General features: G+C 41.9%; 4 non-coding genes and 1 pseudogene across 4 annotated transcripts; 1 reads left to right on the forward strand and 4 right to left on the reverse strand.

Annotated features, from left to right (window-relative positions):
- Positions 1-2,472: 2,472 nt before the first annotated feature.
- Positions 2,473-2,614, forward strand: LOC124790898 (annotated as a pseudogene).
- Positions 2,587-2,755, reverse strand: LOC124790900. Its single transcript, XR_007016364.1, has one exon. It is a non-coding gene; the product is annotated as a U1 spliceosomal RNA (small nuclear RNA).
- A 3,328-nt stretch (positions 2,756-6,083) lies between these two features.
- Positions 6,084-6,246, reverse strand: LOC124790888. The gene has a single exon (XR_007016354.1). It is a non-coding gene; the product is annotated as a U1 spliceosomal RNA (small nuclear RNA).
- A 5,260-nt stretch (positions 6,247-11,506) lies between these two features.
- On the reverse strand, positions 11,507-11,669 carry LOC124790889. The gene has a single exon (XR_007016355.1). It is a non-coding gene; the product is annotated as a U1 spliceosomal RNA (small nuclear RNA).
- Positions 11,670-18,737: 7,068 nt separating this feature from the next.
- Positions 18,738-18,900, reverse strand: LOC124790897. The gene has a single exon (XR_007016362.1). It is a non-coding gene; the product is annotated as a U1 spliceosomal RNA (small nuclear RNA).
- Between the last annotated feature and the right edge of the window lie 8,482 nt (positions 18,901-27,382).

Consider the following 27,382-nt stretch of genomic DNA (forward strand, 5'->3'; position numbering starts at 1 on the left):
TATCGTGGAACAAGACTAAGATTATATTGATACACAAGAAAGGAAGTAGTCACAATATTAAAAACTACCGTCCTATCAGCTTGCTCTCAATTTTGTATAAAATTTTCACAAAGATCTTGTTAAACCGAATTAGTTCCACCCTAGACTCAGCCCAACCTATAGAACAAGCAGGATTCCGAAGCAATTTCAGCACTATTGACCACATTCTGACCGTTAGTGAAGCGATAAGCAGAGCGAATGAATACCAACTGCCTCTCTGCATTGCCTTTGTTGACTCTGAAAAGGCATTTGACTCCGTCAGCCATGTAGCCGTCCTCCAAGCTTTGAGTGAGCAAGGAGTGGGAGCAGCATACATTGAAGTGCTCAGGAAAATCTACGAGAATTCTTGAGCTTATGTTAACATCGGCGAATCAACTAAAGAATTCCGCATAATGAGGGGTGTCAAGCAAGGCGATCCCATCTCCCCAAAACTGTTCTCTGCTGTATTGGAAATGGCTATGTCAAAGCTGAGCTGGGAAGGTAAGGGAATTAGAGTTAATGGAAGAAGGCTTACCAACTTGAGATTTGCTGATGATATTGCCTTACTGGCCAAAGACTTCGCAGAGCTCCAAAACTTAGTTACAGATCTTGCATCGGAATGTCAGCTGGTTGGCTTGAACATGAACCTTTCCAAAATAAAAGTAATGTCCAAGAAATGGGTCCCAGCTGGAGATGTGAAAGTCAAGGACAGTCTACTAGAAGAGGACAGTGAATATGTCTACCTTGGCCAGATTATAAATATGAAGGGAGACATAAGGCCAGAAATCTATCGACGCATCAAGCTTGGCTGGCAAGCATTTGGGAAGAATTCAAAAGTATTCAGATCAAAAATGGCAGTAAATTTGAAGAAAGCAGTATTTGATCAATGCATTCTTCCTGTGATGACGTATGGCTGCGAGACATGGACACTGAACTCATTTACAAAAGGGAAACTTAGGACAGCACAGAGAGCCATGGAGAGATCAATGCTGGGCTATACAAGAACGGATAGGAAAAGGGCAGATGATATTCGGTCTGTGACGAAGGTTAATGACATCTTAGAGAGAGTAGGTTCCTTGAAATGGCTGTGGGCTGGCCACGTTGCAAGAAGAAAAGACAACAGATGGACGAAGCTAGTACTGGAGTGGAGTCCGAGAGAGCACCGGAGGCCTGGAGGAAGACCACTGGACAGATGGGACAAAGACATCAAGAAGATCGCTGGTAACACCTGGCAGAGAACTGCCCAAGACCGTCCCACTTGGAGAAGACTGCTGAAAGCCTACCTGAATCCACGACTCGAAGAGGCCACATCATTTAATGATTGAATTGGCTGATGATGATGATGATGATGTGCAAGAATATCAACAGGCTACTGCAAACTATCCTCACTATCAGAAAATATTACTGTGTCGTCAGCATATCGGATGTTGTTGATATATTTTCTTTTTAAGAGCACTCCCATCTCTACTTCATGAAGAGCTTCCTTAAAGGTGTGTTCTGAATAGATGTTGAAAATCAATGGGGATAATATACAACCCTGCGCTACACGCCGTAAATTATCTATGTCTTCTGTACTTCCTCTGTCCAGCCTCACAGAAGCCGACTGGTTCCAATATAGCTTCATTATTATACGTAGGTCTTTACCATCCAAACCAATGCTTCTTAAAATGTCATAAACCTTCTGGTGTTTTACTCTGTCGAAACATACATATGATAAATATGTAATAAGAACACGTCCAAGGAGATATTCTTTTTGCAAATAAGTTCTAAATATTCACAATGTCGGCTTTCACGGGATGATTGTAACAACAGAAAATTGACACTTAAATGATTATCGCATTTCTGCAAGTTTTCTCCGTATTAACATGCCAGATGTTACAGAAGATTTTGGAGAAAAGTTACCCTGTTCGTATATGTGCAGTGCATTACCTTTCGACATCGATGAGCGCGATTGGTTGACAGGAACAGTTGTCTAAATACAATATAAAAAAAATAACCAAACTAATTATACTTCACAGGCTACTTCTGTTATAGGTCGTATCAACTTGGGCTCTTTTGGTCGCAAAACTAAAAGGAAACGATGCGGAATACGGCGCTATTTCATACAGAAGGGACAGGTACTGTCTATTAGTTTTACACAGCCATAACGGACGCCTCATTTATTCTCTAAGAAAGTACCACAATGTGTCTGGCAACTTAACTGTGCTCACAATGCGTGCTAAGAGCAGCTGATATCTCATGCGTGCGCACACAACTAGGGCCTGTGTGAGCATGAGATTCGTCAAATGGCGGCTTTTAAGAGCTTTCATGCCACCACTCATAATAGGTGGCAGTTTAGTCGGAAATTAAAAGCATTTTACTAGTGTTTCCGGATCGATGTATTGTGTTCAATGATATGCATTCGTTTGTTGTAAGCGCTCTGTATGACATTAGGGAATTTCTTAGGGTCAAACCATACTTACCTGGCACAGGGGATACCGTGATCATGAAGGCGGTTCCTCTAGGACGAGGCTCCTCCATTGCTCATCGGTTGTGCTGACCCCTGTGTCGGGTGCATAGCTCTTGATAGATCGGATTGCCTTCGCGCAGGCCCGGTCTAATAATAGATAAACATAGTAAATTCCACAATATGGAAATTCAAGAATGAATTGTAACAATGAAACGAAGTGCAATGGAAGAGCTTCGTCCTTGAGGAACCGTTTTCGTGATGACGGTATCCCCTGTGTCAGGTAGGTATGCTTTGACCCCGAGAAACTCGCTCCTTTATGTCATACAGAACGCATCACAACAAACGAGTGCATGTCATTTTACACATTGCGTGTGGCCAGTTGTGCAATACATCGAGCCGGAAACGCTAGTAAAATGCTTTTACTTTCCGACTAAACTGTCACATATTATAGTCGTGGGATGAAAGCAATTAAAGACGCCATTTGACGAAACGGCGCTTACACAGGCCCTAGCTGTTTGGTCAAATTGGGCCGCGTAGTTCCCTTTAACGATAGCAGATGGCTCCCATATCGAGGGATGCGCACGCATGAGATATCAGCTGATCCCAGCATGCATTGTGGGCACAGTTAGGTTAGAGCTCTGTCTTCGCCAAGCCAGACACATTGTGGTACTTTCTTAGAAAATAAATGGGGCGTTCTTAATGGCTGTGTATAACAAATAGATTGTACGTGTCCCTTCTGTGTGACACAGCGCCGTATTCCGCATTGTTTCCTTTTACTTTTGCGACTAAAAAGGCACAAGTTGATATGAACTGTATTAGAAATAGCTTGTGAAGAATAAGTCTTTCGGTTTTTTTTTTAATTCTATTTAGACAACTGTTCATGTTAACCAATCACGCTGATCGATGTCGAAAGGCAATGTACTGCACAGATAAGAACAGGGAAAATTTTCTCCAAAAACGTCTGTAACATCTGGTGTGTTAATATGTAGAAAACTTTCACTAACGTTTGCCGTTAATGTCATGTTCTATGGAGATGTATTGTTTCGTGGTGGCTCGTTAACACGTATCGCGGCAACTTTATTTTCTAAGACTGGTGTAATAATGAGAAACGGAAGTGCAATGGAACATTTCTTAATATTTTGATGAAGTGGAGAAAATATGGAGCAGCTAAGGGCGAAACATGTTACTTCTTACGATCCATGCAGCATTATGATGATTGTCACTTTAGGACGACACTTCTCAAGATAATGGAACCATGTAACAACATAAAGCCCAACACTGCAAAAAAAAAAAAAAAAAAGGATTATGTAATTGATACGTGTTACAGCATTTTGACACTTTTTTACTCAGAAATTGGTTTGGTTCACGTCCTACACAACTTGAGACCAAATAAGTAAAAGACATGTCATGTATGATGATACATAATTAGTTAAATTACCACACTGTGTGTTCAGCCAGCACAGTATAGCTGCCCAGGTGTGTGTGTGAGAGAGAGAGATTACGCCAGCTCATTTAAGAATTTGTCCAAAAGCTAGCAACGTTTCCTTTCTTTCTTTGTGCCCCTGTCGACGACTCAATCATCCTACTGTATGATGGGTTATCTTCTTTACTCGTAAGTTATTTAAACTAACATGTACAAACAAATAAAAAGAATGTTTGTGGTACCATAATAATTCAAGAGGAACAAGTCATTTGCAGGTTTTTGTTCTGCATCCAAGATTCAGTAATGTATACAGAGTAAATGTGGCTTGATTTACAATGGAGTGAAAGAATACACATTACAGAATAATCAGTAGTAAAAGTGGCTGGATTTACAGAGGAGTGGAAGGATATATATACTACGTAATAATTAGTAAGAGTCACTCTGTGTGTGTGTGTGTGTGTGTGTGACATAAGCCTTTGATGAACTGACAGATGGCTATGATTCGGTTGTTTCTTCTCTTGACAGTATGTCGAGTCTTCATAGAATTGTTTTATTTGGTCGATGTAACGACGAGTTAGAAAAGGTTATCCACCACTGTAAGTAAGTGGACAAGTAAACTCTTTGCATGCTGCTTACATTAAAACGCCATGGTCGTTTCTTCAAGCTTGATGTTTGCCCTTGTAATGCTTCGTTATTGTACAGAATAGGACGCAAGAATAGTCACACCGACGATTCGGAATTCTCACTGTAGAGCACATATCAGTAAATCGTTACGTGGATGCGTATGTCAGGTGCTGTGAAATGGTCAGGACCACCACAACAAGAAGGTGACATGATATGGATGATTTAGTAACTGTTTAACATTACTTCTGCGAGCTGTATAAATGCACTGACATGACAGCAATATTGTTTAGTGGAACTATAAAAAAACTTTGTATGGAATTTCTCTCACTGTTATATGAACACTATTATATGCATACTGTCTTAAAGTATCTTGAAATTGTTCAGTGATATAGTTATTTTATAACAATATTAAGGTAAGGGAAGAGGAAGCAGATGAGATGGCACAGTTTGGTTTATTTATTTACCTTAATTATCGAGTGATCATCTAACAGTGATATAGGAATTGTCAAGGTAGTGCAGTGCACATCAATAGCTCTAAATACACATAGAATATATAACATGGTTTAGAAGGATAGGAACAGCTGGTCATCAGGACCGGACAGTAGCCAGCTGTGGCCTTGATTAGAAAACAATCTCGGTATTCGCCTGAGTTATTTAGTACTACCTCAGAATACCAACATCAGGAAGGTCCAACAGAGTAACACCATCCCCCCAAATATGGGCTCAGTGTACAGTAGAATTGATACGTAAGGACATGTAGGATGCAAGGGGCTTATGATGGAAGGAAATAAAAGTAAAATGAGAAAAAATATTTGTGCACCTGGGAAGTTTAATGACATGTAATGGAAGCTGAACAGAAAATTTAAAATGAAGGAAATATATGGGAAAGAGAGCTTCGCAAAAGGTGAAGTTGTTACTAACATTAAACGGAATTCCAATGGAGCTGAGGCAAAGATTAGCTAAATCTTATGTCTGAAGTGTAGTACTGTACCCAAGCGAATCATATACAGGTAAAAAGAAATATAATATGTGTTGTCTGAAGAAGGAAGATATTTAGAAAGTTTCGAAATGCAACTACAGAGAAGAAAGTTTTCAGGTAAAGTGGGGTGACAGATTTAAGCCTGGAGACGTAAGGAAGACAATAGGGGAAGAAAGATGATAGTTGGAAGCTATCAAAACAAGGAAAAAATCTTGATGGGGCATTTACGGCATAGGAATTGTCTGCATCAAGGAGTTATAGAGGGAATAATGGAAGAAATCAGAGGAAGAACATTGGAATGATGAAGACATTTCAAGTGACTGACAGATAAGGGAGATCTTCAGATCTGGACAAGAAGGAGAGAATTTGGTAGACTGTTCCTTATAATACAACTATGTTCATAAAACTATCTTTACGTGTGATAATCTGTTTGTTGTGTCAATCAGCGACTCGGCTTCCCCGCTATACGGCGAGCACGAGCAGCAACTTTCTTACTCAAAATGTAGTTACATTCCACCCCGGATTTTCCATGATTTTTTGAATTTAACTATGTTAATTTAATATTACACCATATGTTTATTTATTATTAGACCGGGTCTGCGCGAACGCAGTCCCGACTACCAAAAATTATGCACCCGAGTTACCCACATTAGGGGTAATCGCAGGGGTCAGCCCAACCGAAGTGCAATGGAAGAGCCTCGTCCTGGAGGAACCGCCTTCATGATCACGGTATCCCCTGTGCCAGGTAAGTATGCTTTGACGCCCAGAAGCTCGCTCCTTTATGTCGTACAGAGTGCATCACAACAAACGAGTGCATATCACTGTACACGTTACGTGTGGCCAGGTGTGCAATACATCGGGGCCGGACACGCTAGTAAATTGCTTATTTTTTCCGACCAAACTCTCCCATATTGTCAGTGGTGGCATCAAAGCTCTTAAAGACGGCATTTGACGAAATGACGCTTACACAGGGCGTAGCTGTTTGGTCTAATTGGGCCGCGTAGTTCCCTTCAGGGATAGCAGATGGCTCCCATATCGAGGGATGCGCACGCATGAGATATCAGCTGGTCCCAGCGTGCATTGTGGGTACAGTTAGGTTAGGTCTTCGGCAAGCCAGACGCGTTGTGGTACTTCCTTAGAAAATAAATGAGGCTATCTTTATGGCTGTGTAAAGCAAATAGATTGTACCTTTCATTTCTGTATAACATAGCGCTTTATTCTGCATCGTTCCCTTTTAGTTTTGCGACTGCAAGTGTACAAGGTGATACAAGCTATATTAGAAATAGCCTGTGAAGAATAATTCTTTCGGATATTTTATTTCATTCTATTTAGACAACTGTTCCTGTCAACCAATCAAGCTGATCGATGTCGAAAGACAATATACTGCACGGAAAGAACAGGGTAAAACTTTCTACAAATACTTCTGTAACATCTCGTATGTTTATATGTAGAAAAATTCCACTAACTACTGCAGCAATACGATAAACAATTAAGTGTCAGTTTACTGTTCTTTACAATCATCCTGTTAAAGCCGAACTTGTCAATATTTAGAATTTATTTGCGAAAAGAATATCTCTTTGGACGTGTTCTTATTATATATTTATTATATGTATGTTTGTAGCATACTGCGAGTGTTTGCAGCTGTCGATGTGTTGATAATTAAGGTTTACCTAACCATATTCTATTGCAATAAAATACGTGTATATATGCAACAAAACATAGGTGTTAGGAGTTTCCGTGTTCTGATGTTCCATATGTAAAAAGTATGGTACTTCAAAACAAACATCTTTAAGAAATAAACCGGCCTATTACCCCTTGTTAAACAATTATTTCTTTATTCCAAGTCTGTGAAGGAAAATAAAAACAGTTGTTTTTATATAAAACTTAACAGTATACAAATTACTTGGTATATTCATTTTCATGTTCACAACTATATTAATGTAAAACTAAAGTTGATTATAAAAGATACAATCTAGTTTCCTTTCCTAGATCAAACAATAAATAAGCAATAGGGGCATTTCTGTTTAGAGCAAGCAAGGTTGACTGTAGGATAAATATGATGACCATGTGTTCACTGTGCACTAATTAAGAAGAATTATACTGTGATTCGTTGATTCTAGTCGAAAAAGTCCAACACTGACCAAGTTACTTCCAATATTTTGAAATGTCACCTCCTTCCCACGTCCTCTTTAGGGAGTGAAACATCCTGGATATGTTACTGATTAAATTAGCTACCCCAGAAACTAATAATTTTATCTGTTTATATGGATTTCTTATCCTCACAGAGATTTAGATGAACCTAGACCTTCCAAGCTGATGATTAATTTGTTTTTTGTAACCAGGTTCCCGTCACCAGGAGTCTTTTAAGAGGGTAGGTGCTCATCACACAATATAGTTAGGGTACACTCCAGCTTTATTCCTCAGAAAATGTGAGAGGTAATTCCATGAGGTAATATGCATACAGGCAGCCAGGAACACATCCACTTGTTTAAATAACTAGTTTGCAAATATCTTAAATAACAATCTGTTATCAACATGCTAAAATGTTGATTTTCATGGTTTTCTTGATAACTCAATAACGAAAAAAGCGTAGTGTGTATATTCTAATTGGATTTTATTGCTATAAAACATAGATAGAATATTCACTAGGTCGTCACCACACTCCATGTAGAAACTGATATATAATGAGTCGAGTTATTTAAACCCTTACTGTACCATTTTTACTTGATGAAAAATTTATAACTTATAATTTTTCAGTCTTCAACAGAAATTGTGATGTATGTTGTAGACCATCGTAAGTAGAATATCCTCTGAAAATTATTAGAAGATTCATCCATTAGACAGAAATTTATCACTGAGTCCAATTTGTAAAAAGGCGAAATGATAAAAAGAGCGTTAAAGTATGTAAAATGCTTTAGTATACCCTATGATGTCTTCTATGAACTAAAATTCCCTGGTGAATACTATATTCCATGATCTTATTCATTCCTTGCTTCATTCTGTGCTTTCAGTTTCTTTCCCATTTTCCTTGCCTCCTTGGTGAATCATTCTGCCCATCTTTTTCTCTTTATGGTGGGTTTAATCTTCACATGTATTCCTTCTTCAAAAAATGTATTGTGTTTTGGTCTTCGGGTATTTTAAGTCTGTTAGTTACTTTTAATTTGTCATTGATTGCTGAAAGTAATCACAGATTCATAAGTTTGTATTTGCACTATTCTTCTCCCAGAAAACCAGTCACCAGACATGTCTTCCCATGTTTGGAATCTAAAGACTCAATCATATTGTGTGAATCCATCCACACACATTTTAATTTTCCTAAATATTAAATCTGTATTATAAATTGCATATAAACGACATACCTTAGATTCTATAGGACTAAAACATGTTTTTATTTTTTTCATCGAAGAAATCGGTGTATGGTATTGATTATTAGCACTCCGCTGTAAATTACTATGTCTGTTTTCATAGAAGAATCCCTTGTTATTTTATAAAATGTTTTGAGCCCTCCCCCATTCCTAAAAAAAATAATCACCTCAGAGCCATGTGAATACTCCAATTGAAACTTGTCTGCACTGTCAATAACACAACACAATTCAAGCAACAAACAGTTCTAAGGCAAACAATCGAAGCACTGAACTGGGCCTAACTAATGTGAGAAATTAACAATGCCCTTCTGTGACACAGAAGTATGTGAAACAGATGCCAAAGTGAAACTGACAGTTAAGTTAGGAACTAATTGATGAAGTGTGTGTGTGTGTGTGTGTGTGTGTGTGTGTGTGTGTGTGTGGAGTGTTCAGCCCACACACACCAACATGCATATTTCTCTGTAAGAGGTAGAAGGATTTTATCTTGCCATCTTCACTTGTGTAAGGCTAAAGAAATGAGGAATTATTTGGGACAAGTTTTGTAAATTGCTATTTTGGAGCCCAGCTAATCGTGTCCACCCTCTTAATTCAACAGTATTTTTCAAAGATATTTAAGTCTATACTAGCTGGAATTGCTCAAAGAGAACCCATCAGCAATCAGAGAAGAATTACTCATCTTAATTCGCCATTGACCCTATGTATAACAAAACAGGCCTGATGCCTTGTACCTAATATAGATATACTTAATGGCATGGACAATTAAAGACATCCCACTACAGAAATTTTTACAGAAAGTTAATCGTATGTTGGACAAAGTTTCTTCAGAATTCTTAGTCTCAAATGACTGCAACTTGGAGTAATCTTTTAAGACTTGAAGACATTAATGAAGGAACATGAGAATACATGAGTATATTTTCTTTTTGCTTCACAAGTTCAGAAAGTCTGATGATGAATAAGCAGTATACGGTTTCTCAGCAGGAAAGATGCAGTGGTGTACAAGATCTGGACATTGGTCCAAAAAGGATTAGAGACTGAAAAGTGTGTTAGGTCTGTAGAAGTCACCTAAGCATTAAAACTGTAAAAGTATGTATCGTAAAAACAAGGTTGCTCAGTCCAAATGTACTATGAGTCGATTAACTCGTGTATTCTAGATCTGCCCTTGTGAGATGGTTCACTCTCACGCTGAGCAGTGGGCATCCAGCTGGCTCATGGTGATAATATGATGCGGAAAGGTGGGATGAGTGAGTGGGAGGCAGGGGCGGGAAGGGTCAAAAGAAGACAACTTTGCTACGAGTCTTAGCTCTACTGTCGTTAATGTCATGTTCTATGGAGATGTATGTTTTGTAGTGGCTCATTAATGCGTATCGCGGCAAATTTCTTTTCTAAGACTGGTGTAATAATGCGAAAAGAAACATATCTTAATATTTTGATGAAGCAGCGATACGATGGAGCAGCTAAGACCGAAAAATGTTGTTTCTTACGATCCATGCAGCATTGTGAAAAATGCCATTTAAGGACGACACTTCTCAATATGATGGAACCATGCTGCAAACATCAAGGCCAATATTATGAAAAGGGATTATGTAATTGATACGTGTTACAGCATTCTGACACTTTTTCACTCAGATAATTGGTTTGGTTTAAGTCCTACACAACTTGAGACCAAATAAGTAAAAGACATGTTATGTGTGATGATACATAATTAGTTAAATTACCACATTGTGTGTTCTGCCAGCACAATATAGCAGCCCAGGTGTGTGTGTGTGTGTGTGTGTGTGTGTGTGTGTGTGTATCAGATTACTCCCACTGATTAACGAATTTGTGCAACAGCTAGCAAAGTTTCCGACAGGAGAACTGTCGACGATTCAATCCTCCTACTGCATGATAGTTTATATTCTTTACTCTTAAATTATTTGAACTAATATGTACAAATAAATAAAAAAGCCATTTTGTGGTACCATAATAATTCAAGAGGAACAAGTCATTTGCAGCATCTTCTTCTGGATCCAAGATTCAATAATGTATACAGAGTAAATGTGGCTTAATTTACCAAAGAGTGCAAGAATACACATTGCAGAATAAGGCAAAGATTAGTTAAATATTACGTCTGAGTGTAGTATTGTACAGGGGCGAATCATGGGCAGGTAAAAAGAAATATTATAGGTCTTGTCTGAAGAAGGAAGATATTTAGAAAGTTTCGAAACGTAACTATGGAGAAGAAAGTTTTCAGGTAAAGTGGGGTGACAGATTTAATCCTGGAGAAGTAAGGAAGACAATAAGGGAAGAAAGATGATAATTGGAAGCTATCAGAACAAGGAAAAAATCTTGATGGGGCATTTGCAGCATAGGAATTGTGTGCATCAAGGAGTTATAGAGGCAATAGTGGCAGAAATGAGAGGAAGAGCATTGGAATGATGAAGACATTACAAGTGAGCGACAGATAAGAGAGATTCTGAGATCTGAACAAGGAGAGCATTTGGTAGACTATTCCTTATAATACATTTACGCGTGAAAATCTGTACGTTGTGTCTATCTGGGACTCAGCTTCTCCACTATATGGCGAGTAGCAACATTCCTTCTCAAAATGTTGTTAAATTCTATCCTGCATCTTCCATAATGTGGATTTAACTATGTTTATTTATAATTAGACCGGGTCTGCGCGAACGCAGTCCCGACTACCAAAAATTATGCACCCGAGTTACCCACATTAGGGGTAATCGCAGGGGTCAGCCCAACCGAAGTGCAATGGAAGAGCCTCGTCCTGGAGGAACCGCCTTCATGATCACGGTATCCCCTGTGCCAGGTAAGTATGCTTTGACGCCCACAAGCTCGCCCCTTTACGTCATACAGAGCGCATTACAGCAATCGAGTGCACATCACTGTACACGTTATGTGTGGGCAGTTGTGCAATACATCGAGCCCGAAACGCTAATAAAATGCTTATATTTTGCGACTAAACTCTCCCATATTGTCAGTGGTGTCATCAAAGCTCTTAAAGACGGCATTTGACGAAACAGCGCTTACACAGGCCGTAGCTGTTTGGTCTAATTGGGCCGCGTAGTTCCATTCAGCGACAGCAGATGGCTCCCATTCCGAGGGATGCGCGCGCATGAGATATCAGCTGCTCCCAGCATGCATTGTGGCCACAGTTAGGTTAGACGTTAGAGTTCTGTCTTCGCCAAGCCAGACACTTTGCGGTACTTTCTTAGAAAATAAATGAGGCGTTCTTTATGACTGTGTATAACAAATAAATTGTACATGTCCCTTCTGTATGACATAGCGCCGTATTGCACATCGCTACCTTTTAGTTTTACGACTACAAGAGCACAAGATGGTACGAACTATACTAGAAATAGCCTGTGAAGAATAATTCTTTCGGATATTTTGTTACATTGTGTTTAGACAACTGTTCCTGTCAACTAATCACGCTGATCGATGTCGAAAGGCAATGTACTTTCACTAACTACTGCAGCAATGCGATAATCAATTAAGTGTCAAATTACTGTTCTTCACAATCATCCTGTGAAAGCCGAACTTGTCAATATTTAGTATTTATTTGCGAAAAGAATATCTCTTTGGATATGTTCTTATTACACATTTATAATATGTATGTTTGTAGCCTACTTCGAATGTTTGCAGCTGTCGATGTGTTGATGAACAGAAAAATTATCTTGGACATAATTAAGATTTACCTTACCATATGCTATTGCAATAAAATACGTGTATATATGCAACAAAACAGAGATGTTAAGAGTTTCTGTTTTCTGAAGTATGGTTCCATATGTAAAAAGTACGTTACTTCAAAACATAAACATCATTAAGAAATAAACCTGCCAATTACCCCTTATGAAACGATTATTTCTTTATTCCAAGTCTGTGAGGAAAAATAATAACAATTGCATTTATACAAAACTTAACAGTACACAAATTACATAGTATATTCACTTTCATGTTCACAACTATATTAATGTAAAACTAAAATTGATTATAAAAGATACAATCTAGTTTACTCTCCTAGAGAAAACAATAAATAAACGATAGGAGCATTTCAGTTGAGAGCAAGCAAGGTTGACTGGAGGATAAATATGATGACCATGTCTTCACTGTGCTCTAATTAATAAGAATTATCCTGTGATTCGTTGATTCTAGTCGAAAAAGTCCTACACTGACAAAGTCACTTCCAATATTTTAACATGTCACCTGCTTCCCACTGCCTCTTCAGGGAGTGAAACATCCTGGGTACGTTACTGATTAAATTAGCTAACCCAGAAACTAATAATTTTATCTGTGTATATGGATTTCTTCTCTTCACAGAGATTTAGGTGATCCTAGACTTTCGAAGGTGATGATTAATTTGTTTTATGTGACAGGGTCCCATCACCAGGAATCTTTTAAGAGGGTAGGTGCAATTATGACACAGTAAAGTTATGGTTCATTCTAGCTTTATTCCTCAGAAAATGTGAGAGGTAATTGCGTGAAGAAAAATGCATACAGGCAGCGAGGAAGACATCCACTTCTGTAAATAACTAGTTTGCAAATATCTTAAATTACAAGTAATTATCACCTTGCTGAAATGTTGATTTTCATGGTTTTCTTGATAACCCCAGAAAAAATTAGTTTTTGTGTTTATTAAAATTGGATATTATTGTTATAAAACATAGATAGAATATTCACTAGTTCGTCACTACACTCCATGTAGAAACTGATCTATAATGAGTCGAGTTACTTAAACCCTTACTGTATCATTTTTACATGACGAAAAATTTATGACTTAAAATTTTTCAGTCTTCAACAGAAATTGTGATGTGTGTTGTAGACCATCATACGTAGAATATCCTCTGAAAATTATTAGAAGGTTCATGTGTTAGACAGAAATTTATCACTGAGTCCAATTTGTAAAAACGGGATATAATAAAAACAACGTTTAAGTTTGTAAAATGCTTTGGTGTACACCTATGATTCTTCTATGAACTAAAATTTCCTAGTGAATACTATATTCCATGATCTTATTGTTTCTTTGCTTCATTCTGTGCATTCAGTTTCTTTCCCATTTTCCTTGCCTCCTTGGTGAATCATTCTGCCCATTTTTTTCTCTTTTTTGATGAGTTTAATCCTCAAATGTATTCCTTGTTCAAAAAATGTATTGTGGTTTGGTCTACAGGTATTTTAAGTCTGTTAGTTACTTTTAATTTACCATTGATTGCTGAAAGTAATCACAGTATCATAAGTTTATATTTACTCTATTCTTGTCCCAGAAAACCAGTCACCAGATGTGTCTTCCAAAGTTTGGAATTTATTTATTTCATACGAGTTCTGTAGACTCATTAGCGATAAATCACTTGCGTGTAGATCGTGTCATTTACATAGATTTGAGACATTTGTTTATAGTAATAGGTTGAACAATGAATAATGTATTTAAAAAAAATGTTTACAAGAATTGTTTTTTGTAAAAAGTTACAAATTGAATTTAGCAGACTTACAATAGATCAAAATCAATTCTCATATTCTCATACATAAATTCATCCAGCGAGTAAATGGTTTTACTTAGAAGATACTGTTTCAGTTGATCTTTAAAAGTAGGTGGATGAGTAACTGACATTTTTATTGCATGAGGAAGAGCATTGATTATTTTTATGCAAGAGTAATGTACTCCTTTTTGCACCATATTTAGATTCTTTTGCTCAAGATGTAGAGCATTATTTACCCTAGTGTCATAGTTATGATACATGCTGTTCATTTCAAAAAGGGAATGGTTTTTACACAAGAAACACATGAGAGAGAAAATATACTGAGATACTGTTCTGAGTATTATCAGTTCTTGGAAGACTTTCCTGCAGGAATGTCTGTAATGGACACCACACAGAATCCTAATGACTCTTTTCTGGGCTATGAGGATTTTATTTTCCTTTGGCTGGTTTCCCCAGAATATAATTCCATAGGCGATCAGGGCATGAAAATAACGAAAATAGGCAGCTTTCAAAGTATTTAAGTCACTGAAGGAAGCAATCGCACAAATAGCGAAAATTGCTGAGCTTAGTTTTTTATATAGGTAAGGAATGTGTAAGGACCAGTTTAGATTGCTATTAACAAGTAGACCCAGGAACTTTATTTGACTCCACTCTTGCTAAATTCCCATCATTCTATTTAACATTAATCTCTCCTTCGATACTTTGGCTTGTATGGAGTTGAATCAATTGAGTTTTTTCAAAATTTAGTGATAATCCATTAGAGGTAAACCAGTTAAAGGTCTCCTGAAAAATTTCATTTAGATTGATTTCAAGATTAGTATTTGTTGAATTGTCTACCAGAGTCGTCGTGTCATCGGCAAACAAAGTAAATTTTATCTTAGCTGTTGTACATGTTGTAAGGTCATTTATGAAAATAAGGAAAAGTAGAGGAGCCAGAATAGAGCCCTGTGGGACTCCACAGTTTATTGTGCACCAAGAAGACGCCACTGGTTCCCCATTAGTGTCGTTTATCATGACTTTCTGTTTCCGGTCCTTTAAATAGGAGGCAAGCCACATCCCTGCTTCTCCAGTTAACACTTAAAATTCTGCCTTTCTCAGAAAAATCTCATGGTAATCGCAATCGAACGCCTTAGAAAGGTCACAAAAAATTCCAGTTGGAGACATTTTATTATTGATTGATTCAAGAATTGAATTGGTGCAAGAATATATTTCATCTTCTGTTGAGATGTTTTTCTCGAAATCGTGTTGTGTGAATCCATCCACACACGTTTTAATTCTCTTAAATATTAAATCTGTATTATAAATTGCATTTACACGACATACTTTACATTCTGTAGGACTAAAATAAGTTTTTACTTTTTTCATCGAAGAAATTGGTGTATGGTAATGATTATTAGCGCTCCCCTGTAAATCCCTATGTCTGTTTTCATGAAAGAACCCCTTTTTCATTTTATAAGATTCTTTGAGCCCTCCCCCATTTCTAAATAAAAAATAATCAACTCAGAGCCATGTGAAAACACCAATTGAAAGTTGTCTGCACTGTCAATAACTCAACACAATTCAAGCAACAAACAGTTCTAAGTCAAACAATCGAAGCTCTGAACTGGGCCTAACAAGTATGAGAAATTAACAATGCCCTTCTGTGACACAGAAGTATGTGAAACAGATGCCAAAGTGAAACTGACAGTTACGTTAGTAGCTAAATGATGAAGTGTGTGTGTGTGTGTGTGTGTGTGGAGTGTTCAGCACACACACACACCAACATACATATTTCTCTGTAAGAGACAGAAAGATTTTGTGTTGCAATCTTCATTTATGTAAGGCTAAAGAAACGAAGAACGTTTTGGGACAAATTTTGAAAATTGCTTTTTTGTAGCCCAGCTAACCATGTACACCCTCTTCACTCAACAGTATTTTTCAAAGATATTTAAGTCTATACTAGCTGGAATTGCTCAAAGAGAACCCATCAGCAATCAGAGAAGATTACTCATCTTAATTCACCATTGACCCTGTGTATAACAAATCAGGCCTGATGCCTTGTACCTAATATAGATTTACTTAATGCCATGGACAATTACAGACATTTATCCCATCACAGAAATTTTTACAGGATGTTAATCGTATGTTGGACAAAGTTTCTTCAGAATTCTTGGTCTCAAATTGACTGCAACTTGGAGTAATCTTTTAAGGCTTGAAGACATTAATGGAGGAACATGAGAATACATGAGTATATCTTCTTTTTGCTTCGCAAGTTCAGAAGGTTTGATGATGAATAAGCAGTGTATGGGTTCTCAGCAGGAAAGACACAGTGGTGTACAAGATCTGGACATTGGTCCAGAAAGGATTAGAGACTGGAAAGTTTTTTAGGACTGTGAGAGTCACCTAACCATCAAAACTGTAAAAGTATGTATCGTAAAAACAAGGTTGCTCAGTGCAAATGTACAGTGAGTCGATTAAATCGTGTATTCTATATCTACCCTTGTGAGCTGGCTCGCTCTCATGCTGAGCAGTGAACAGCCAGCTGGCTCATGGTGATATTATGATGGGGAAAGGTGGGATGATTGGAAGGCAGGGGTGGGAGGGGTCAGACAAACACAACTTTGCAACGATTTACAAAAGAGTGGAAGAATACACATTATAGAATAATGAGTAGGAAAGGTCGCTGAATTTACAGAGGAATGGAAGGCTACACACTATGTAATAATTAGTAAGAGTCACTCTGTGAGTGTGTGTGTCATAAGCCTTTGATGAACTATCAGATGGATAGGATTCAGTTGTCAGGGCTTTCTTCTCTTGAGAGTATGTTAAGTCTTCATAGAATTGTTTTATTTATTCGATGTAACGACAAGTTAGAAAAGGTTATCCACAAGCGTAAGTAAGTGGACAAGTAAACTCTTTGCATGCTGCTTACATTAAAACTCCAAGGTTGTTTCTTCAAGACTGTTGCCCTTGTAATGCTTCATTATTGTACATAATAGGACGCTAGAATAGTCACACCGACGATTCGGAATTCTCACTGTAGAGCACATATCAGTAAATCATTACGTGGATGCATATGTCATATGCTGTGAAATGGTCAGGACCACCACAACAAGAAGGAGACATGATATGGATGATTTAGTAACTGTTTAACATTACTTCTGCGAGCTGTATAAATGCACTGACATGACAGCAATATTGTTTAGTGGAACTATAAAAAAGCTTTATATGAAATTTCTCTCACTGGTATATGAACACTATTATATGTATACTGTCGTGAAGTATCTTCAGATCGTTCATTGATATAGTTATTTTATAACAATAATATGGGAAGGGAAGAGGAAGCAAATGAAATGGCACAGTTTGGTTTATTTATTTACTTTGATTATCCAGTACTCATCTAACAATGATATAGGAATTGTCAAGGTAGTGTAGTGCACATCAATAGCTATAAATACGCAGAGAATATATAACATGTTTTAGGAGGACAGGAACAGGTGGTTATCAGGATCGGAGAGTAACCAGCTGTGGCCTTAATTAGAAAACCATCTTGGTATTCGCCTGAGTTATTTAGTACTAGCACAGAATACCAACATCAGGATGGTCCAACAGAGTAACACCATCCTCCCAAATATGAGATCAGTGTGCAGTAGAACTGATAGGTAAGGACATATAGGATGCAAGGGGCATTAGATGGAAAGAGATAAAATGAAATGAGAAGAATGGTCTCCGTACCTGAGAAGTTTAATGACATGTAATGGAAGCCGAACAGAAAAATTAAAATGAAGGAGATGTTTTCCAAAGAGAGCTTTGCAAAAGATGAGGTTGTTACTAACGTTAAGCCGAATTCCAGTGGAGATGAGGCAAAGATTAGCTAAATCTTATGTCTGAAGTGTAGTGTTGTACAGGAGCGAATCATGGACAGGTAAAACGAATTATGTGTTGTCTGAAGAAGGAAGATATTTAGAAAGTTTCGAAATGTAACTATGGAGAAGAAAGTTTTCAGGTAAAGTGGGGTGACAGATCAAAGACTGGAGAAGTAAGGAAGACAATAGGGGAAGGAAGATGATAATTGGAAGCAGTCAGAAGAAGAAAAAAATCTTGATGGGGCATTTACAGCATTGGAATCGTGTGCATCAAGGAGTTATAGAGGCAATAGTGGAATAAATGAGAGGGAGAGCATTGGAATGATAAAGACATTACAAGTGAGCGACAGATAAGAGAGATTCTGAGATCTGGACAAGAAGGACAGCATTTTGTAGACTTTTCCTTATAATACTACTATGTTCATAAATCTACCTTTACCTGTGAAAATCTGTTTGTTGTGTCTATCTGCGATTCAGCTTCCCTGCTATATGGCGAGTAGCAACTTTCCTTCTCAAAATCCTGGACCTTCCATAATTTGTATTTTACTGTGTTTATATATTATTAGACCGGGTCTGCGCGAACACAGTCCCGACTACCAAAAATCATGCACCCGAGTTACACACATTAGGGGTAATCGCAGGGGTCAGCCCAACCGAAGTGCAATGGAAGAGCCTCGTCCTGGAGGAACCGCCTTCATGATCACGGTATCCCCTGTGCCAGGTAAGTATGCTTTGACGCACAGAAACTCGCTCCTTTATGTCGTACAGAGCACATTACAACAATCGAGTGCATATCACTGTACACGTTATGTGTGGGCAGTTGTGCAACACATAGAGCCCAAAACGCTAGTAAAATGCTTATATTTTGCGACTAAACTCTCCCATATTGTCAGTGGTGTCATCAAAGCTCTTAAAGACGGCATTTGACGAAACCTTGCTTACACATGCCGCAGCTGTTTGGTCTAATTGGGCCGCGTAGTTCCCCTCAGCGACAGCAGATGGCTCCCATATCGAGGGATGCGCGCGCACGAGTTATCAGCTGCTCACAGCGTGTATTGTGGGTACAGTTCGTTAGATCTTCGATGAGCCAGATACGTTGTGGTACTTTCTTAGAAAATAAATGAGGCGTTCTTTATGACTGTGTATAACAAATAAATTGTACATGTCCATTCTGTATGACATAGCGCCGTATTCCACATCGCTTCCTTTTAGTTTTATGACTACAAGAGCACAAGATGGTACGAACTATACTAGCAATAGCGCATTCGAGGGTTGGATTCCCTCTCTTCTTCATCGAAGAGTTTCACTGCCTGGGCTACTCTCAGGGTGCGCCTTCGACGTGGAAGATCCCTGCCGTGTCGTCTGCTTGCCGCCGCCGCCGCCGCCGCCGCTTGGTCGCCGCCTTCCGGTCCTCGCCGCCGCCGCCGCCGCCGTCGCCGCCTGCCGAGGCTCGCCACCCCCGCCTGGTCTCCGCCTGCCGGTGCTCGCCGCCGCCGCCGCCGCCGCCGGTGCCCGCCGCCGCCGCCGCCATCCGGTGCCGCCTGGTCGCCGCCATCGCCGCCGTCCTGACCCTGGTCTACGGCCGTCTTCGTCTTCATCCGTCTTCGTCTTTGTCTGTCCCCAGTTTCTGTCCTCTCCTCTTCGTTCTGTTCGTTCTTGTTTCTCTCTCCCGTCATGTCCGCCCCCACCGCCACTGTCACTACTACCACCACCGCCATTGTCTATACCTCCCCTTCCGCCGCCTCCACCACTATAACTTGGTGTGCCCAGTCCCACCCCCCTCCTTCCATTCCACCTCTCCTCACTCTCCCTTCACCCTCTATCTTTGTCGCCCCCTCTCCCGCTTCTTCCTCCCGCTCCTCTCGTTCTGATCCCTTCCCCCCACTCCCCCAGCCTGTCACTGCAGCTCCGGCTCGGGTGATGGCCCGTCGGGCCACTGCCCACGCCCAGCTCTCCCCGTCACCTTCGCCATCACCGCCGCCACTGCCACCGTCATCGTCATCGTCGCCGTCGCCTTCACCTTCACCGTCACCGTCACCATCTCCGGCGCCGACTCCGGCCCCGGGACCTGCCCCTCCCCGCCACATTCCCGTTGTTCCCATCCCCCACACGTCCTCCACCGCCGTCAAGCGCCCCGGTGGCACTCCTGCTTCCTCTGCTTCCAAAAAGGCTGCGCCTCGTCCTCCTTCCCCCACCCATGATGCCATGGAAGTCTCCCCGCCTGTCCCTGCCCCCTCATCCTCCTCCTCTCCCCCTTCCTCCTACCGCTACCTCCTCTCCCATCCTGATCCCTCTCTCCTTGAAGCCCGGAACCTCACCCTCTTCCTTCGCCAGCATTGTGCTGGTGCCCCCATCTCCCTCCTCACTCCTCGCCGAGATTCGGTCCTGATCTCCTCCCCCAGCCCAACCCTCCACACCTACCTCCTTTCCCGCATCCCTGTCACCCGCTTTAGCCCTCATGCCTCTCTCACCCCTGCTCCTCCACCACCTCCCTCCCACCAACCCCAACCTCCGCGTCGCCCGCCGACTCTCACCGCCGTGATCACTCAGCTTAGTCCGGTGATCACGGAGGAGGAGGTGTTGGCGGAGCTCCAGGCGCATCCCCATTTGGAGGTGCGTGCGGTTCGCCGCATACATAACGCTGCCGGCCCCACCCGCCTTATGCGGGTTTTTTCTGAGCACGCCCCCTCCATTGACCGTCTCCTGAAGGAGGGTGCCCTCCTTTTTAACCAGCGGTACAAGGTCGACCCCTCCCGTTCCCCTCCTCAATCCCTGCGCTGCCAGAGGTGTCTGCGCTATAACGCGCACCCCACAGCTGAGTGCCGCGAGGCCCCCACCTGCCCGCATTGTCGGCAAGCGCACTTCCTCAGACAGTGCCCTAACCTCCAATCCCCTCCTTCCTGCAATACCTGCAATCTCCCCCATCCCACCTACTCCCAAAAGTGTAAAGCCCGACCCCCTCCAACCACTCCTGAACTCACCGTCCCTGTCCGTCCCGTGGACGCCCCCACCCCTCCTGGCAATTCCCTTCGTCCCCCCCCCCCTTCACCGCTGAGGACATCATCAGGTTCCTTACCATCGTCCTCCAGAATGTTCATCCCTTTCAGCGCCCACACACCCTCCAACAGATCTCCCTCGCCGCCCGTTCCATATTCCAACTCAAGATGTACGCCACCTACTCCAACAACCAGGCCCATTTCACCTTCTCCCGCCTCGACACCCTCGTCTAAATCCCTATCATGGCGCGACAGCAACGTATCCTTTTCAACAACATCCGCTCCCTACCCGCCAACAGGAACCTCTTCCTGCACACCCTTGCCACCCACCGCGTGGATGCCTTCCTCCTTAATGAAAACTTCCTCCAACCCCACCACACCATTCACACTTCGCCCTACCTCCTCCACCGCTCCGATAATCCCCTCCCAATTGCGCGTGGCGGAGTTGCCATTGGTCACCACCGCCAGATCCCCGCTCGGCTCCAACCTCTCCTTCCCGACCCCACCGAACACCTGATCCTTAGTCTCTTCTTCCCCGGCCTTACCGTTATCTGCGCCACCATCTATGTCCGCCCCAACGCTCCTATTCCCTTCGACTTCCTCTCCCATGTCGATCGTACCTTTTCCTCCTACGTGATCGCCGCCGACCTCAACATCCATAGTCGTTCCACCGCCCAGTTACGGCGATGGCATCGGTTCCTCTCCACCCTTCAAGGTGACCTCGTCCCCATCCCCCGGCATACCCGTCCTGAATCCAACTCCACTGCTGATGTTATCCTCTCCTCCCCCAACTTCCTTGGCCGCATAACAGTGGATGTCCTGGAGCCTATTGGTAGCGACCATCTCCCTGTCCTCCTCACCGTTTCAGACGGTCGTCGCCCTCGCCCCGACCCTCGTACTGACCCTCCTCCTAAGTATGTCCACGACTATTCCCGAGCCGACTGGAATGCCTACCGGGATACCCTTTCCACCCAGGTCGATAGCCACCCTCTCACCTACCACCACCCTGACGATGTCACCCATGCCGCCTCCTTTCTCCAGCAGACCTTGTCTGAGGCCGTGGAGGCCCACGTTCCTACTGTCGCCATCCACCCCCACCGTCCTACCTTACCCCCACAGGCCGTTCTCCTCCTCCGTGAATCCCGTCGTCTCTACCGTGCCTTCCTCCGCACGCGTGACCCGGACACACTACGACGCCACTGGCAACTCCAGCGACACGTTCGTACTTTGCTCGCGGCTAAGTAACGCCGGGACTGGCGACAGACATGCACCCGTTTAAATGCAACCCTACCAATCAACTCGTCCAAGTTCTGGACGGCCTTCCGTCGCCTTACCGGAACTAAACCCTCCCCCTACTATCCTCTTCTCCACGATGATCACCCCTTCCCTGACACCCTTAGTAAGGCCAATCACTTTGCCTCCTACCTCTCCGATGTCTTCTCCATCCCCGACGATCCCCAGTTCGATTACTCCCTCTTCCCGGATATCCGCGATCGAACTGACACCTCTGTCCCTCCCCTCGCTCCTGGTTTCCAGTACTTGGACAACATTACACACACGGAACTCAATGCCCCTATCACTACACAGGATCTCATTGTTACACTCCGCACCAAACGCAACACCGCTCCTGGTCACGATCGTGTCACCTACCGTCACCTTCGTGAAGCTCCTGTCTCTTTCCTCTCCACCCTGGCCAGGCTCTACAATGTAGTCCTGTCCACCGGTTACTACCCCGACCTGTGGAAAACCTCCCGTATCCTCATGTTCCTTAAACCTGGCAAACCGCCGTCCGCCGTCTCCTCCTACCGTCCCATCAGCCTTACCTCGGTCTTCAGCAAGGTCCTGGAATCTATCCTCACCCGTTGCATCCACCAGCATCTTCGCCAGCACCGCCTCCTTCCCGTCACCCAGTGTGGCTTTCGGCCGTCCTTCTCTTCCGACGACCTTCTCCTTCACCTCACTTATCTCCTTTCCGAACAGCTTAATTCCCGTCGCTCCGCAATCTTCCTCTCCCTGGACCTCGAACGTGCATATGACCGCGTATGGCATTCCGGTCTCCTCTTCAAGCTCCAAACCTTCGCCCTTCCCATCAACTACGTCCGTCTGATCGGCTCCTTTCTCTCCTGCCGTCCTTCCTATGTCACCATCCATAACACCGATTCCTACACCTTTTTCCCCTCCGCCGGTGTGCCCCAAGGCTCCGTCCTCTCCCCCCTTCTGTACCTGTTGTACATGGCGGACATGCCGCCGCCGTCACCCCCCCGTCCACCTTCTCCAGTTTGCCGATGACACCGCCTTCCTTGCCCTTGCCCCCATCCTACAGCGCTCCCAACGCCTTCTCCAATCCCATCTTGACCGGTTCACCACTTGGTGCAACCAGTGGTTGCTCAAGGTCAATCCTTCCAAAACCCAGGCGATCATTGTAGGCAAAACCACCCCTTCCTTCCGCCTCCTTGATTTCTATCTCACCGTCTATGGCCGTCCCATCGCCCTCACTCCCACCCTTAAGTACCTTGGCGTCACCCTCGACCGTCGCCTCTCCTGGACTCCCCATCTCCAGACAATCCAAGCCAAGGCATGTTCCCGCCTCCGTCTCCTCAAGCTCCTTTTCGGCCGTACGTGGGGTCTGGACCCCTCCACCATCCTCCACACCTATAAATCCCTCATCCGCCCTATCCTTTGTTATGCCCATCCAGCATGGATCTCCGCTCCCCCTACCTTTTATAAATCCCTCCAAATCCTTGAACGCCATGCTCTCCGCCTCGCCTATCGCATCCGTCTCGCCTCCCCCACGCGGATCCTCTACGATCTCATCCCCTTCCCCCACCTCCTCCTTTTCCTTGAAAGGATACGGATCCTGTACACCTCCCACAAACTCGATCCTGCTCACCCTCTCGTCTCCCCGATCCTCTCCCACCCCCGCCCGCTGCCGCGCCTGTATTCGCACGTCCCACCCGGTCTCCATCTCTCCACCCTCCTTACCCTCTCCCAAGGTGGCTTCCGCCAGCTCCCCCTCCCTGATGATGCCCTCCTCCCTTCCATCTACCCCTCCTACCAACTTTGATCCTCCCGCCCTCCTCCTGTACTTATTCCTCCGGGCACCCTCCCTCCCTCCTCTCCCTTTTCCCTCCCTCCTCCTTTTCTCCCCCCCTCCTCCCCCGGGCCTCCCCTCCCCTGTTCCTCTCCTCCTGCCCCCGACTCCTCAGCCATTGGAATCCTTTTTCTCCCCTCTCCCCCACCTCCCCCTTCTACCCCTCTTGGCAGGTCCCCGGACTCGCACACATTACGTGGACATTCGCGCGCCGGAGTTCGCCGCCATCAGTGTTTTGTGTGTTTAGTGTTTAGTGTTTAGTGTTCACCGTCCCCTCCATCGTTCACCAGTGCCATCATCATCTTCAGTGGTTGTGCGTCGTCTCATCAGCTAGCAGTGTGGATTATCGACGAGTGTGAACGGCTCCGTGATTGTCTCTATGTGTCTCCTGTTTTATTGCCCACCGCTCTGTGACTTATGTGTCTTCTCCCTGTTTTTGCTGCTTGTGTCTTCTATGGCTGAAGAGCAGCGTAGTGTGCTGCTGACAGCCTGCCTGTTGTACAGGTTTTAAAATAACAATAAAGTAAAAAAAAAAAAAAAACTAGCAATAGCCTGTGAAGAATAATTCTTTCGGATATTTTGTTACATTGTATTTAGACAACTGTTCCTGTCAACTAATCACGCTGATCGATGTCGAAAGGCAATGTACTTTCACTAACTACTGCAGCAATGCGGTAATCAATTAAGTGTCAAATTACTGTTCTTCACAACCATCCTATGAAAGCCGAACTTGTCAATATGTAGTATTTATTTGCGAAAAGAATATCTCTTTGGATATGTTCTTATTACACATTTATAATATGTATGTTTGTAGCCTACTGCGAATGTTTGCAGCTGTCGATGTGTTGATGAACAGAAAAATTATCTTGGACATAATTAAGATTTACCTTACCATAAGCTATTGCAATAAAATACGTGTATATATGCAACAAAACAGAGAGGTTATGAGTTTCTGTGTTCTGAAGTATGGTTCCATATGTAAAAAGTACGTTACTTCAAAACATAAACATCATTAAGAAATAAACCAGCCAATTACCCCTTATGAAACGATTATTTCTTAATTCCAAGTTTGTGAAGAAAAATAATAACAATTGCATTTATACAAAACTTAACAGTACACAAATTACATAGTATATTCATTTTCATGTTCACAACTATATTAATGTAAAACTAAAATTGATTATAAAAGATACAATCTAGTTTCCTTTCCTAGAGCAAAGAATAAATAAATAATAGGGACATTTCTGTTGGGAGTAAGCAAGATTGACTGGAGGATAAATATGATGACCATGTGTTCACTGTATACTAATTAATAATAATTATCCTGTGATTCGTTGATTCAAGTCGAAAAAGTCCAACACGAACAATGTCACCTCCTCCCCACGTCCTCTTCAGGGAGTGAAACAACCTGGGCATGTTACTGATTAAATTAGCTAACCCAGACACAAATAATTTTATCTGTGTATATGGATTTCTTATCTTCACAGAGATTTAGATGATCCTAGACCTTCCACGGTGGTGATTAATTTATTTTATGTAATGAGGTTCCCATCACCAGGAATCTTTTAAGATGGTAGGTGCAATTATGACACAGTAAAGTTAGAGTACATTCTAGCTTTATTCCTCAGAAAATGTGAGAGGTAATTCCATGAGGAGAAAGATGCAACCAGGCTGCCAGGAAGACATCCACTTCTGGAAATAACTAGTTTGCAAATATAATAAACAACAATTAAATATCACCTTGCTAAAATGTCGATTTTCATGGTTTTCTTGATAACTCAAGAAGAAATAAACTTTTTGTGTTTATTAAAATTGGAGTTTATTGTTATAAAACATAGGTCGTCACTACACTCCATGTAGAAACTGATATATAATGAGTGGAGTTACTTAAACCCTTTCTGTACCATTTTCACATGATAAAAAATGTAGAACTTAAAATTTTTCAGTGTTCAACAGAAATTGTGATGTGTGTTGTAGACCATCATAAGCCGAATTTCCTCTGAAAAGTATTAGAAGATTCATGCATTAGACAGAAATGTATCACTGAGTCCAATTTGTAAAAGGGCGAAATGATAAAAGCAGCGTTAAAGATTGTAAAATGCTTTAGTGTACCCTATGATATCTTCTATGAACTAAAATTCCCTGGTTAATATTATATTCCATGACCTTATTGACTCTTTGCTTCATTCTGTGCTTTCAGTTTCTTTCCCATTTTCCTTGCCTCCTTGGTGAATCATTCTGAACATCTTTTTCTCTTTTTTGGTGAATTTAATCTTCACATATATTCCTTCTTCAAAAATTGTATCGTGTTTTGGTCCACAGGTATTTTAAGTCTGTTAGTTACTTTTTATTTGCCATTGATTCCATTGCTGAAAGTAGTCACAGAATCATAGGTTTATATTTGCACTATTCTTCTCCCAGAAAACCAGTCTCCAGACATGTCTTCCAAATTTTGAAATTTAATGACTCAATCATTTTGTGTGAAACCATCCACACAAGTGAAACTGACAGTTAAGTTAGTAACTACTTGACGAAGTGTGTGTGGAGTGATCAGCACAGACACACCAATATACATTTTTCTCTGTAAGAGATAGAAAGATTTTGTGTTGCAATCTTCACTTGTGTAAGGCTAAATGAACGAAGAATTTTTTGGGACAGATTTTGAAAACTGGTTTTTGGAGCCCAGCTAACCGTGTCCACCCTCTTAACAGTATTTTTCAACGATATTTCTATCTATACTAGCTAGAATTATTCAAAGAGATCCCATCAGCAATGAGAGAAGCTCATCTTAATTCGCCATTGGCCTTATGTATAGCAAAACAGGCCTGATGCCTTGTACCTAATATCCATACTTAATAGCATGGACAATTACAGACAATAACTCCCACCACAGTAATTTTTACAGAAAGTTAATAGTATGTTGGACGAAAATCCCACCACAGTAATTTTTACAGAAAGTTAATAGCATGTTGGACAAAGTTTCTTCAGAATTCTAGGTCTCATATGGACTGCAACTTGGAGTAATTTTTAATACTTGAAGACATTAATGGAAGAACGTGAGAATAGATGAGTATATCTTCTTTTTGCTTCGCAAGTTCAGAAGGTTTGATGATGAATGAGCAGT

Source organism: Schistocerca piceifrons, chromosome 3 (assembly GCF_021461385.2).
Source record: "Schistocerca piceifrons isolate TAMUIC-IGC-003096 chromosome 3, iqSchPice1.1, whole genome shotgun sequence".
Classification (NCBI taxonomy): domain Eukaryota; kingdom Metazoa; phylum Arthropoda; class Insecta; order Orthoptera; family Acrididae; genus Schistocerca; species Schistocerca piceifrons.